The sequence below is a fragment of the Triticum urartu genome, chromosome 5A (assembly GCF_056163025.1).
Source record: "Triticum urartu cultivar PI428250 chromosome 5A, HENAU_Tu73, whole genome shotgun sequence".
NCBI classification, from domain to species: Eukaryota; Viridiplantae; Streptophyta; class Magnoliopsida; order Poales; family Poaceae; genus Triticum; species Triticum urartu.
The window spans coordinates 498,547,826-498,557,949 of NC_141877.1; positions in this window are offsets into that span (position 1 = coordinate 498,547,826).

Consider the following 10,124-nt stretch of genomic DNA (forward strand, 5'->3'; position numbering starts at 1 on the left):
CGAACTAAAAGCAGTGGGTCGCCTTCGAGCATGAGGAGGCGAGGCGCCGCGGTGTGCGCGAGGTCGACTGCAGGCTGCCACCGCCCCCCGCTCGTTGTCCGCAAGGACGACCAGGCGGCCCTTGCGGCGGTCTACCATGAGAGCAAGGAGGATGAGCGGCGCAGGGTGGAGGCGACAAAGGAAGAGGAGGCCCGGTACGAGGCGGCCATGGCGCAGGCCATTGCCCTCTCCCGGCCGGTGACAGCGTGGTGCCACCGGTGGCCCCGCCGTCCCCTCCCCGACGCCGCGTCAAGGACAACCCGGAGCCGCAGCCGGAACCCAAGATGGAGCCGTCCCCGATCGAGCACTACTCCTGGACGGGAGTACTGCGCGAGTGGGTGTCCGCGCCACCGGTTTGGATGGGGGCGACGCCGGCGTAGGAGGCGGCCTACCTCGAGATGTGGCGCCAGCGACGGCTGGTCGAGGAGCGCCGTCGCAGTGAGTATGAGGAGATTCTCGAGCGCAACCTCGAGGAGGAGCAGCGCGAGGCTGAGGAGGAGGCACGTCAGGCCGCAGCTGCACGGGTGGCCGCACAGCCCCCCGCGCCAGCACTGCCCGCGTCGGAACAGCTGCCTGCGGCCTACATCGCCGCCGCCTGGAACACGGCGTTCCCCTGGGCCAGCCCTGCGCCGACGCTCATCGACCTCACCGACCCCGAGGAGGAGGACGACGACGTGTAGGGCTGCGCGCCACCTCGTAGTTTAGGTTGTTTTTATTTTTCTTAAATGCTAATGTGGATGCGTGGACTCTCGCCGGCCTTCGTGGCCGGCTGTAATATTTAATTAATGCTTTTTTAATATGCATGCGTTCTTTTTTTCTAGCGCCATCAAAATGGGTCGGGCCAGCGCTGGACGCACATGCTGACCCAAATGCGGAAGCGAACATCCATGTCCGCCTGGCCGACCCAAACGGACAAAAAACGAACTAAATCACCGTCCGTTTGGGTCGGCCCATTGGAATTGCTCTCAAACCCGTCAATTCTTATTAGAGCAACTCCAAAGCGCTGAACCATCTCCTCTACGCGTGTCCGTTTGAGTTACCGCGGATAGAAAAGTCAGCCCAACGCGCCGACTCAAACTAAAACGGACGCGCGTCCATTTTTCATCTGTCGGACGACCCATTTCTAGTCCAAATTTGAGCCTCATTTGCGCCCACCTACTCCTCCCCTGGCCCATCATTCGGTGACACATAGGCCATTTTCTTCCACCCCATCAACAGCAAGCCCTTGCCTGCCCCACCCCGTCGCTGCAGCTGCCCAGTTCCGGTGACCCTGCCAGCAGTCCATGCCCACACGTCTCACCCTCACGCCGCCACCACCGCCTTGCCGCCAGGTCACCGCAGCTTCCCCCCACCCCCTCACCCCAACCCCGACGACGCCGCGAGCACGAAGTCGCCCCCTGCGCCTCGGCCAGCTCCTTCGCCTGACGCCGCCAGGCAGCTGCCTGGTCCAGGGGAGGTGCAAGTCTCGTCGCCGGCCAGCTTCTTTGACGACGCCCGCAAGTTGTTCGACAGTTTTTCCCCCAAGGTACAAATGGACTCCGCCAGCAAGTTCTTTTTCCACAATTTCCTCTGTGACTCCGATGATACCTCATCCGGCGATGAGGAGATGGTGGCTGCCGTGTTGGTTGTTGCTACCTCTTGAGCACTGCGTTGGATTTCCCCGAAGAGGAAGGGATGAGGCAGCAAAGTAGCGTAAGTATTTGAAGGAAATATGCCCTAGAGGCAATAATAAAGTTATTATTTTTTCCTTATATCATGATAAATGTTTATTATTCATGCTAGAATTGTATTAACTAGAAACATAATACATGTGTGAATACATAGACAAACAGTATGTCACTAGTATGCCTCTACTTGACTAGCTCGTTGAATCAAAGATGGTTATGTTTCCTAGCCATAGACATGAGTTGTCATTTGATTAATGGGGTCACATCATTAGAGAATGATGTGATTGACTTGACCCATTTCGTTAGCATAGCACTTGATCGTTTAGTTTGTTGCTATTGCTTTCTTCATGACTTATACATGTTCCTATGACTATGAGATTATGCAACTCCCGTTTACCGGAGGAACACTTTGTGTGCTACCAAACGTCACAACGTAACTGGGTGATTATAAAGGTGCTCTACAGGTGTCTCTGAAGGTACTTGTTGGGTTGGCGTATTTCGAGATTAGGATTTGTCACTCCGATTGTCGGAGAGGTATCTCTGGGCCCACTCGGTAATGCACATCACTATAAGTCTTGCAAGCATTGCAACTAATGAGTTAGTTGCGGGATGATGTGTTATGGAACGAGTAAAGAGACTTGCCGGTAACGAGATTAAACTAGGTATTGGAATACCGACGATCGAATCTCGGGCAAGTAACATACCAATGACAAAGGGAACAACGTATGTTGTTATGCGGTTTGACCGATGAAGATCTTCGTAGAATATGTAGGAACCAATATGAGCATCCAGGTTCCGCTATTGGTTATTGACCGGAGACGTGTCTCGGTCATGTCTACATAGTTCTCGAACCCGTAGGGTCCGCACGCTTAAAGTTCGGTGACGATCGTAATTAGAGTTTTTTTTGTTTTGATGTACGAAGGTTGTTCGGAGTCCCGGATGTGATCACAGACATGAGGAGGAGTCTCGAAATGGTCGAGACATAAAGATTGATATATTGGAAGCCTATATTTGGATATCGAAAACGTTCTGGGTGAAATCGGGATTTTACCGGAGTACCGAGGGGTTACCGGAACCCCCCGGGGGGGTTAATGGGCCTACATGGGCCCTAAGGGAGAAGAGGAGGGCCGGCCAGGGCAGGCCGCGCACCCCCTCCCCCTAGTCCGAATAGGACAAGGAAGGGGGGCGGCGCCCCCCTTTCCTCTTTCCCCCTTCCCCTTTCCTTCTGCAACAAGGCAAGAGGGGGGAGTCCTACTCCCGGTGGGAGTAGGACTCCTCTAGGCGCACCCCTAGGGGCCGGCCGCACCTCCCCCTCCCTTCTTTATATACGGGGGCAGGGGGCACCCCATGACACACAAGTTGATCTTCGTGATCGTTCCTTAGCCGTGTGCGGTGCCCCCTTCCACCATATTCCACCTCGGTCATACCGTAGCGGTGCTTAGGTGATGTGCACTGGGGACCCGATCTTTCGATGAGAGGAAGATAACTACGATTTTGGATGGGACTTGACCCTCACGATCCGGCTACCAACCGTACAGGAAGAACCGTACACGACTGATATCCACGGCAATCGCTGAACCAACTCCACGGCGTTATCGACCGAGCCAACAGCGCGATCGACCTATCCACGAAGGATTTTTCCTACAAGCAAATCGAAGAACATGCAAGAAAATAATAGCCAAGCAATCTCAAAATTACGAATATGCTATATGGGATTAATCTCACAAGATGGGGTTCCGATAGAATGTCTTGACGGTCGCACTAGCCGCTACGAGCAAAGACAAATAAAAGTAGCAATAGCTAAACTTCTCTAAACAAAACCCGAGTCTAAACCCTAATCTATACTAAGTATTTATTATACGCGGCCGCCGCCTAACTGTGGCGCTGCGCGTCGACGTGTCCAGCCTGCTACGCGTCGAAGGAAAAGTTCACTAGGAGCCGGCCCATATGTTTGACCGGATATTAGGCCTTCTGGGACTAATTCCTTCTTTAATCAATGAGATGGGCTGGTGTGCACGTAGCTTCTCTGGTCCATTAAGTCTAATCCTTCTTCTCTTCCTTTGTATTTTAAAAGACTTGTGCATGTAGCATGCAACATGGATGGCCCTCATCTCTCCAAGCACCTTTGCTCCTTTCTGATGCGTGTGTGTGTGCACTTGCATGGGCCATGCAATCTTCAACATCTTCATATTTATGTTGCAGATGCCTTCAAGAACTCTGCACAAGAAATAAAATGGTGTAGTATTTTTGTCCCTAATAATAAAATATAGTAACATATAATGATCAATAGAAATTACCTGAAAATTGTGTCGTGTAATATTTGTAGACGTATCTATGCCCACATCATCCCCCCTTTCTTGAAAACAAAGCCGTCCTCAGCTTTTATTTATCTGGAACACATCATAGAGCAAAGCAAAAATAGATGCAACACATATAGACCATTGCAACGGCATTAGCGCATCAGGGTGTGATAATTTTGTAATAACGCCATTATGAATATCATGACAAATTTTATCCCACACATAGTCTATATATGAATGATACGGATGCAAATTAACTATTTGAGCACACGGTATATCCAGAGCACAAGTTGGGACATTGAATGGAAAATTTTCAGAATTGATGGCAAGCATAGTGTAGGTAGTACGATCCGATGATTTAGCCTTCTCATTATTTATTATTTCACCGGGGGTCATGGGAAGCAAATTAATGGTTTTTCCTTCAAACACGAGAGTATACGAATTTGTTCTACCATGATGGGTGACACTATTATCATATTGCCAAGGTCGACCTAACAATAAAGAACAAGCTTGCATAGGAGCGACATCACAGTCAACAAAATCATGGTACGAACCAAGTGTAAAATGGACTCTCACACGACGTGTTACCTTCAACTTACCACAGTCGTTGAACCATTGGATGTAATATGGATGGGGGTGTCTCGTAGTGGTGAGGCAAAGCTTCTCTACCATTTCAATACTCGCCAAATTATTGCAGTTTCCACCATCAATGATCACACGAACAGAATGCCCTTTGACAACAAACTTAGTTTGAAAAAGATTATGGCGTTGAGGCATCTCATCATGCCCCACCTGGGCACTAAGTACGCGCATGATTACAAGGCTTGGGTACTGATCTGCCATCTCAGCATTAATATGTATCTCATCCGTGTCATGCTCCTTAGAGTCACCTGCATTATTAGTGGCAAGCATAGCACGTGTATCTTCATCCAAATCACTAGTAGAAGAGTACTCACCATCTTCCTGCACAATGAATGTTCGTTTATTTGGAAAGTCCTTCATCAAGTGCCCGCCACCTTTGCATATATGACACTTCATGTCTCTTGTGCGTCCAGACGAGGTGGTGGGTGCTAGAGATATTGCTTTCGAAGTCACAGAGGATTGTGGAGCTGATTTTGAACTTGTTGGGAATGCACCATTGTTCGAGTTATGTGGTGTTGCCTCGGTAGTGGGTGGGATAGTTGGAGAGTGTGTCCATGATGAGTGACGACCTGCAGAAAAGTTACCTCGTCCCTTGTTGTGTCGTCCCTGTACTTCCCTTTCAGCTTTACAAGCAAAATGAAACAAACGAGTAATAGAATTGTACTCCTTATAGTCCAATATATCCTGAATATCACGATTCAAACCACCTAAAAATCTAGCCATCATAGCATCGTCGGTTTCAACTCAGCCACATCGCACTAAGCCGTTTGCAATTCTTGATAATAATCCTCTACAGAGCTGCTACCTTGTTTTAAACGTTGCAATTCATTTAGTTTATCACGAGCATAATATGAAGGAACATAACGTTGTCGCATAGCTCGTTTTAAAACATCCCAAGTAGTAGGTATATTATTTGCATTAATACGACAATATTCACTCCACCACATGGAAGCAAAGTTTGTAAATTCACTAGTGGCTGCCCTAACTCTTTGGTTCTCAGGAATATCATGACATGAAATTTTTTGTTCAACAGAAAGTTCCCAGTCAAGATAAACATCTGGATTATATTTACCATTGAAAGCAAGCATAGTAAATTTGATTTTGGCACTAGAGTGTTCATAATCTCTAACATCATACCTGGGTTGGCCTCGTGCCATACCATGACAGTTGAAACGTAGTTGTCGATGAGCACGGCCATTGTGGTGGTTGACTATTTGGTCGTCTTCGGTGTCACCAGAATAATCCTCGTAGTTGTCCCCATGTTGCTCGACGCGGGGAGGAATTTGTTGGTGCTGGTTTATGGTGGCGGCATCAGTGGCAGTAGCTGGGTGTTGTGGATGACCCATGGGCACACGCCGAGCTCGCGAAATAGCGCCGCCACCCGTGGAGTTGCGAGGATCAGCATAGTTGTTGATGGGGGGTGCAGTCCGCAACTCGTCAAGACGTGACAAGATGTCCTTTAGCTGTGTGTTTGCAACACCCTGTGCATCCTCTATGGCCTTGAGCCTTTCTTCGGTCGCAATCTGAGCACCCTCAAGTTGGGCAAGACGCTCGCTAGTGACTTTCACATCCGCGGTGAGACCCTCAAGTGTGGGCTGATCCTGTGCCATTGTTAGTGAACGAGAAAAAAAACAATGTATAATCCCTATCAACTAACAGGATGTGGTGGACAAAATTCGCTCACACTCAAACTTAGTATCAAATTCTTACTTGTTCTTACCAATGCAACATGTGGTGATCGACGCGTTCATGTTGGCTTCAAACGACCGATGAAGATTGGATGGAGCGATAACCAGGAATCAGTAGTGTCAGTACCTGTACTTATTGGTAGGAAAAAGTGTAGCTTGGCAAAGGTTTCTCAACTCACAATATCAGTGGCACAATTTAGCAAAAAACAATGCAAGTTGAATAATTGCTCAAACTTCTAACTAGTGCTGGCAGTCGACTAGTAAGAGAGAAAACAATCTAAGGCCAGATACTGAATCAAGGGAGTGAAAACCGAATGAAAATATGTGACAGCTTTAAGTAGCTAGATATAAGTGAAGTATAAACGAGTGTATGACAAAGCTCGAAAATATATAATAGATGGAGCGGCGATCGCAAGAAAAATAATGTCCAGAGTAGCTAAACAGTCCCAAAAAATATGCTAGCCGGCCTGATCTTTTTTTTCTCTCAACTTTCTTTTTGTTCTTTTTTTTTTGCTATTTTCCCCTATTTTTCTTCTCTTTTTTTTTCTTTTTTTGTCTTTTTTTACCAGGCCGTACGTGTATACTCCAGATTAGCTACAAGATGTAAACAAAAGATAAAGATGCAACCGAAGTGACCAGGTGACGTACTACTCCAGTAAAAATTAAAGGCAAGTGTGGTTAGGCAACAACAAACGTGCAACAGTAGCAGGTAGCGTTGTCTGGACTCAGGAGTAGTCTTGGTGGAGTACTGCGAAGCAACGTGCAGTTAGGGACGCGACAAGCGGACAGGCGGCAGGCGCGAGAATCGGCAAGAGGTGAAACAGGCCGATGCAATCTTGCTTTGTTTTTCTCAGATTAGGAATGAGCTTGCGGTAGAAAAGGTAGGGCGGACAAAAACAGATTGATCTAGTAGATGATTTTCTCCCAAACAAATCTAAACCAGCACTAGTATTAGATGAATGCAACCAAAAATTCAACTATACAAATACTAGATGCAAAAATTGCTAGAGGCTAAAAAGGTAGGTGCAGCGGATGAACTAATATATTTTTTTGGCTTTTTTTGGGTTGTAGGACTAAAATCAATCTAATCTAATAAAACTGTAAATCTCTCACCGATGAACCTGAAAACTGATACCACTTGATGTGCACTGGGGACCCGATCTTTCGATGAGAGGAAGATAACTACGATTTTGGGTGGGACTTGACCCTCACGATCCGGCTACCAACCGTACAGGAAGAACCGTACACGACTGATATCCACGGCAATCGCTGAACCAACTCCACGGCGTTATCGACCGAGCCAACAACGCGATCGACCTATCCACGAAGGATTTTTCCTGCAAGCAAATCGAAGAACATGCAAGAAAATAATAGCCAAGCAATCTCAAAATTACGAATATGCTATATGGGATTAATCTCATAAGATGGGGTTCCGATAGGATGTCTTGACGGTCGCACTAGCCGCTACAAGCAAAGACAAATAAAAGTAGCAATAGCTAAACTTCTCTAAACAAAACCCGAGTCTAAACCCTAATCTATACTAAGTATTTATTATACGCGGCCGCCGCCTAACTGTGGCGCTGCGCGTCGACGTGTCCAGCGTGGACTGCTACGCGTCGAAGGAAAAGTTCACTAGGAGCCGGCCCATATGTTTGACCGGATATTAGGCCTTCTGGGACTAATTCCTTCTTTAATCAATGAGATGGGCTGGTGTGCACGTAGCTTCTCTGGTCCATTAAGTCTAATCCTTCTTCTCTTCTTTTGTATTTTAAAAGACTTGTGCATGTAGCATGCAACATGGATGGCCCTCATCTCTCCAAGCACCTTTGCTCCTTTCTGATGCGTGTGTGTGTGCACTTGCATGGACCATGCAATCTTCAACATCTTCATATTTATGTTGCAGATGCCTTCAAGAACTCTGCACAAGAAATAAAATGGTGTAGTATTTTTGTCCTTGATAATAAAATATAGTAACATATAATGATCAATAGAAATTACCTGAAAATTGTGTCGTGTAATATTTGTAGACGTATCTATGCCCACATCATTAGGCGAAGCCCTGCGTCAGTAGAACATCATCACCGTCATCACACCGTTGTGCTGACAAAACTCTCCCTCAACACTCGGCTGGATCGGAGCTCGAGGGACGTTACCGAGTGGAACGTGTGCAGAACTTGGAGGTGCCGTACGTTCGGTACTTGGATCGGTCAGATCGTGAAGACGTACGACTACATCAACCGCGTTGTGCTAACGCTTCCGCTTTCGGTCTACGAGGGTATGTGGACAACACTCTCCCCTCTCGTTGCTGTGCATCACCATGACCTTGCGTGTGCGTAGGAATTTTTTTGAAATTGCTACGTTCCCCAACAGTATTTCCCTCAATTTTTTAGAACCAAGGTATCAATCCAATAGGAGGCTACGCTCGAGTCCCTCGTACCTACACAAAAACAATAGCTCAACGCAACCAACGCGCTTAGGGGTTGTTAATCCCTTCACGGTCACTTACAGATCTGATAGAGATGATAAATAATATTTTTTTGGTATTTTCGGTATAGAGATGCAAAGTAAATAAAGTACTCCCTCCGCCCCGAAAAACATGTCGCACGCGTAGTTCACTGGTAATTTTACAAAAAAGACCTCACAGTTTCAAAACCATCTCAAACAAGTCCCTCCGCCATCGTCTTCTTCCTCCGCCGTCACGCGCGTGTCGCCAGGGGCCGGCGCCGCCCAGCTGCGCGATTCGTCGCCCACCAGGAAGTGATCTGCTGCCGTCGCTGCATACCTGCGCCGTCGCCGCCATCGCCAAGTACCTGCTTCACCGCCGCCCAATCCTGTGCCGCCACGATCTCCTCCCGCCGCGATTACCCGCGGCGTTGCCAGAACTTCCCGGCACCATCCGGTGGACCAGGAGCTCCTGCTCGTCCTCCTCGAGCTCCCGTGCATCCTCCTCGAGCTCCCGCGTCTCCTGCTTGAGATCCCGCGCGTGCGCCGCTGCGATCCCTCCAGCTGTGATCCCCTACTGGCGTCGCCGGAACCTGCCTCCATGATTCGATGGACCAGGACCTCACGCTCGTCCTCCTCTATATCCCGTGAGTCCTCCTCGAGCTCCCGCGTGTCGCCGTGCTGCTCCTTCTCACTTGCCCCCGCGCCCGCGCAGCTGCTTCTCCCCTGCCCGTGCACAACTGGGTTGAAATTGAACCTGTGCGTCGTGCTCTACGTGCTGCTAGGTGGAGCTCTACGTGCTGCCCGTGCACAGCTGGGTGGAGCTCTACATGATGCTGCTATTGCTCCTCTGTCGTGCTGCTGCTGATCTTCTGCACTGTGGGAGAACCTGAACCTGAACCCAAGCGCACAGCTGGGTTGAAATTGAACCTGATCTTCTGCTCGTGGGTTCCTCTGCGTCGAACCTGATCTTCTGCCCGTGCTCCTCCGTTTGCACAACTGGGTTCCTTTGCCTGTGCTGCTGCTGATCCAAGTGAAGCCGTGCCGTGCTCGTCTGCACTCTAAAGAAGGTAGTCCATCCGAATACTGCTACCTGAAAGTTAGTGAAATGGTTTAATGTTAACTGAATCATGACAATGCCAATCATGGAGTAAATTCAGTTGCTAACTTAAAATTCATGGAGTACATTCATTATACAGAAAATGTTGCTGATCATTGTGAACAGAATCATGATGGTTGTTAACTAAAAATTATTGAAGAAACTACTGCTGATCATGGAGTACTTGTGTTGCTTGCTTAATTTGCTGATCTGCTGGTGTTGCTTGCTTGCTTAATCTGCTGCTCCA